Source organism: Peromyscus maniculatus, chromosome 8 (genome assembly GCF_049852395.1).
Source record: "Peromyscus maniculatus bairdii isolate BWxNUB_F1_BW_parent chromosome 8, HU_Pman_BW_mat_3.1, whole genome shotgun sequence".
Lineage (NCBI taxonomy): Eukaryota > Metazoa > Chordata > Mammalia > Rodentia > Cricetidae > Peromyscus > Peromyscus maniculatus.
This window is the reverse complement of record NC_134859.1, coordinates 86,285,083-86,289,823: the sequence shown is the minus strand read 5'-3', so window position 1 is coordinate 86,289,823 and position 4,741 is coordinate 86,285,083. Positions and strand designations below refer to the sequence as shown.

Here is a 4,741-nt window from a genome sequence, read left to right as displayed (position 1 = left end):
GACCTAAACATACCATGACAGAAGAAACAGAAGAAATCAACCCTAAAAATGACATTAAGAAGATGATAGAGGCCCTTAAAGAAGAAATAAAACATTCCCTCAATGAGGAAATAAAAACTTTCCTTAAAGAGGAATTGAAAAACTACCTTAAAGAGGAAATAAAAACTTTCCTTAAAGAGGAAATAAAAAACTCCCTTAAAGAGGAAATAAAAACTTCCCTTAAAGAGGAAATGAAAAACTCCATTAAAGAGGAAATAAAAAACTCCCTTAAAGAAATGGAAGAAAAAACGAACAAAAAATGGGAAGAAATTAAAGAAAGCCAAGAAAAAGCAATTAAACAGATGAAAGAAACATTCCAAGATCTGAAAAATGAATTTGAGACAATAAAGAAAACACATGCTGAGGGAATGCTGGAAATAGAAATCCTGACAAAACGAACAGGAACTACAGAAACAAGCATAACCAACCGATTGCAAGAGATGGAACAGAGAATCTCTGACACTGAAGACACCATAGAGAAAATAGATTCGTCAGTCAAAGAAAACAATAAAGACAAAAAAGTCCTAACACAAAACGTCCAGGAAATTTGGGACACCATGAAAAGACCAAACCTAAGAATAATAGGGATAGAAGAAGGAGAAGAATACCAACTCAAAGGCACAGAAAATATATTCAACAAAATCATAGAAGAAAACTTTCCTAACCTAAAGAAAGAAATACCTATGAAGATACAAGAAGCTTACAGAACACCGAATAGGCTGGATCCAAAAAAAAAGTCCCCTCGCCACATAATAATCAAAACACTAAACACACAGAATAAAGAAAAAATATTAAGAGCTGCAAAGGAAAAGGACCAAGTAACATATAAAGGCAAACCCATCAGAATAACACCAGACTACTCAATAGAGACTATGAAAGATAGAAGATCATGGACAAACCTCATGCAGACACTAAGAGACCATGGATGCCAACCCAGACTATTATACCCAGCAAAACTCTTAATCACCATAGGCGGAGTAAACAAAATATTCCAGGATAAAACCAGATTTAATCAATACCTGCCCACAAACCCAGCCCTACAGAAAGCACTAGAAGGGAAAATTCAACCCAAAGAAGCTAAACACATCCATGAAAAATCAAGCAATAGATAATCCTACACCAACATACACCACAGAAGGACAACACAACACAACCAAAAAAATAACAGGAATTAGCAATCACTGGTCATTAATATCCATCAATATCAATGGTCTCAACTCACCTATAAAAAGACACAGGCTAACAGAATGGATTAGAAAACAGGACCCATCCATATGCTGCATACAAGAAACACACCTTAACTCCAAAGACAGACACTACCTCCGAGTAAAGGGCTGGGAAAAGGTTTTCCAAGCAAATGGACCTAAGAAACAAGCTGGTGTAGCTATCCTAATATCTAATAAAATAGACTTCAAACTAAAATCAATCAAAAGAGACCAGGATGGACATTACATATTCATCACAGGAAAAATCCACCAAGATGAAGTCTCGATTCTAAACATTTATGCTCCAAATACAAAAGCACCCACATTCATAAAAGAAACACTACTAAAGTTTAAAACGCACATCAAGAGCGCCTGGCACCGGCGCGGCCCTCGTCGTGCGGCGGCGGCGGCGGCGGCGGCGGCGGATGCCGAGGCCGAAGCCGAGGCCGCGGCCTCTGGGCCTGGGGGAGCCCCCCGCTCGCCCTCACCACGCCGGCCCCGAGGCTTGGCGAGCAACAGGCTCGAGAACGCTGCTTCCCAAACTTGGAACCGCGGGGGTCCCGGCGTTCCGAGAACCAACCCCCCTCTGGACACCCAGCCGCATTTGGGGCTCGGCGGCTTGGGGGGGGGAGGGTGACTTGGGGGTGGGTTCATTCAGGTGTACCCGGCGGGGACCGGGGCTTGGATCGGACGCCGGGGCTCCCCTTGGGAAACTCTTGGGAAACACCGTGAAGGATGGCTTGTGAGGTGGAGTGCCCCCTGTAGGAGAACTCGTGGCGTGGAGATTTTGAGAAGAGGGGGAAAAAGGAAGTTTGTCCGGTCCTGGATCAGTTTCTCTGTCATGTAGCCAAGACTGGAGAAACAATGATTCAGTGGTCCCAATTTAAAGGTTATTTTATTTTCAAACTGGAGAAAGTGATGGATGATTTCAGAACTTCAGCTCCTGAACCAAGAGGTCCTCCCAATCCTAATGTTGAATATATTCCCTTTGATGAAATGAAGGAAAGAATACTGAAAATTGTCACTGGATTTAATGGTATCCCTTTTACTATTCAGCGACTATGTGAATTGCTAACAGATCCAAGAAGAAATTATACAGGAACAGACAAGTTTCTCCGAGGAGTAGAAAAGAATGTGATGGTTGTTAGCTGTGTGTGTCCTTCTTCAGAGAAGAACAGTTCTAATAGTTTAAACCGAATGAATGGTGTTATGTTTCCTGGAAACTCACCAAACTATACTGACAGGTCTAATATAAATGGGCCTGGAACACCCAGGCCACTTAATCGACCAAAGCTTTCTTTGTCAGCCTCCTTGACAACAAATGGTTTGCCTGAGAGCACAGATAGCAAAGAGTCAGACCTACAGCCAAGTGAAGAGAAAGTCCACAGCAGTGATTCTCCAGGATCCGAATCCGAGGTTTCCTCACTGAGCCCTGTTAAAAATAAACATCCAGATGAAGATGCTGTGGAGGCCGAGGAGCATGAGGTGAAAAGACTGCGGTTTGACAAGGAAGGTGAAGTCCGAGAGACAGCCAGCCAGACGGTGTGCAGTGACGGCTCGGGCAGAGCGCAGGAAGCCGAAGCAGCGTCGTCCCCTCCGGAGCAGGACAGGGAGAGTCGCAGCAGGCGGCACTGCACAGAAGAGGAGGAGGACGAGGAGGACGAGGAGGAAGAGGAGGAGGAAGAATCTTTTATGACACCAAGAGAAATTGTCCCAGAAAGGAAAAATCAAGAAAAAGAATCTGAAGACACCTTAGCTGTGAATGAAGAGCCTTCAGAGGAGGGTACTCACATGGAGGACTCGGACCGGTCTCCAGCTCAGAGAGATCCTCCCCCAGAAAGGAGGGACAGCGCAGGGGCTGTGAGGAGTGGTTCTGACTGCCTGGAGACAGAAGAGCCGGGAGGGCCCAGGAAAGCTGGAGAAGGTGTCTCGGGGTCACCCATGGAGAACGACGATGATGAAACCACAGACGTCACAGACGAACCCATGGAGCAAGACTTAACGACTTAGAAACACTTAGAGGCAGTATTTTACATACAGTTCTGGTTTTACACTGTATCAACCTTTTAAGTAATAAAGTGGACCTTTAGTTTTACAAGAGAAACAGGCTGTAAAATAAAGAACCTTAAGAATAAAAAAAAAAAAAAAAAAAAAAAAAAAAAAAAAAAAAAAAAAAAAAAACCGCACATCAAACCCCACACATTAGTAGTGGGAGATTTTAACACACCACTCTCACCAAAAGATAGATCTACCAGACTGAAACTTAACAAAGAAATAAAGGACCTAACAGATGTTATGACTCAAATGGACCTAATAGATATCTACAGAATATTCCATCCTAACACAAAAGAATATACCTTCTTCTCAGCACCCCATGGAACCTTCTCAAAAATTGACCACATGCTTGGACACAAAACAAATCTCAACAGATACAAAAAAATTGGAATAACCTCCTGTATCTTATCAGACCACCATGCCTTAAAGTTAGAACTCAATAACAACAAAAATTATAGAAAACCCACAAACTCATGGAAACTGAATAATACCCACCTGAAACATCAATGGGTCAAGGAAGAAATAAAGACAGAAATTAAAGAGTTCCTAGAATTCAATGAAAATGAAAGTACAACATACCCAAACTTATGGGACACTATGAAAGCAGTGCTAAGAGGAAAATTCATAGCTCTAAATGCACACATAAAGAAGATGGAGCAATCCCATACCAATGAATTAACAGCACAACTGAAAGCTCTAGAACAAAAAGAAACAAACTCACCCAGGAGAAATAGACGCCAGGAAATAATCAAATTGAGGGCTGAAATCAACGAAATAGAAAACAAGAGAACAATACAAAAAATCAATGAAACAAAGAGTTGGTTCTTTGAAAAAATCAACAAGATAGACAAACCACTAGCCAAATTAACCAAAAGGCAAAGAGAGAACACCCAAATTCACAAAATCAGAAATGAAAAGGGAGACATAACAACAGACAATGAGGAAATCCAGAGAATCATCAGATCATACTTCAAAAACCTGTACTCCACAAAAATGGAAAACCAGGAAGAAATGGACAATTTTCTGGATAAATACCAAATACCAAAATTAAATCAAGACCAGATAAACCATTTAAATAGACCAATAACCCCTAAAGAAATAGAAACAGTCATCAAAAGTCTCCCAACTAAAAAAAGCCCAGGACCAGATGGTTTCAGTGCAGAATTCTACCTGACTTTCAAAGAAGAACTAATACCAATCCTCTTCAAAGTGTTCCACACAATAGAAACAGAAGGAACACTACCAAACTCTTTTTATGAGGCTACAATTACCCTGATACCCAAGCCACACAAAGATGCAACAAAGAAAGAGAACTACAGACCAATCTCCCTCATGAACATTGATGCAAAAATACTCAACAAAATATTGGCAAACCGAATCCAAGAATACATCAAAACAATCATCCATCACGACCAAGTAGGATTCATCCCAGGGATGCAAGG

The 4,741-nt window shown here is 41.4% G+C and overlaps 1 pseudogene across 1 annotated transcript; it reads left to right on the top strand.

The window, feature by feature from the left end:
• Window positions 1-1,927: 1,927 nt before the first annotated feature.
• Window positions 1,928-3,348, top strand: LOC143267009 (serine/threonine-protein phosphatase 4 regulatory subunit 2 pseudogene; annotated as a pseudogene). Its single transcript, XR_013041904.1, has 2 exons — window positions 1,928-1,991; window positions 2,029-3,348. The product of XR_013041904.1 is annotated as a serine/threonine-protein phosphatase 4 regulatory subunit 2 pseudogene (transcript).
• Window positions 3,349-4,741: the final 1,393 nt, after the last annotated feature.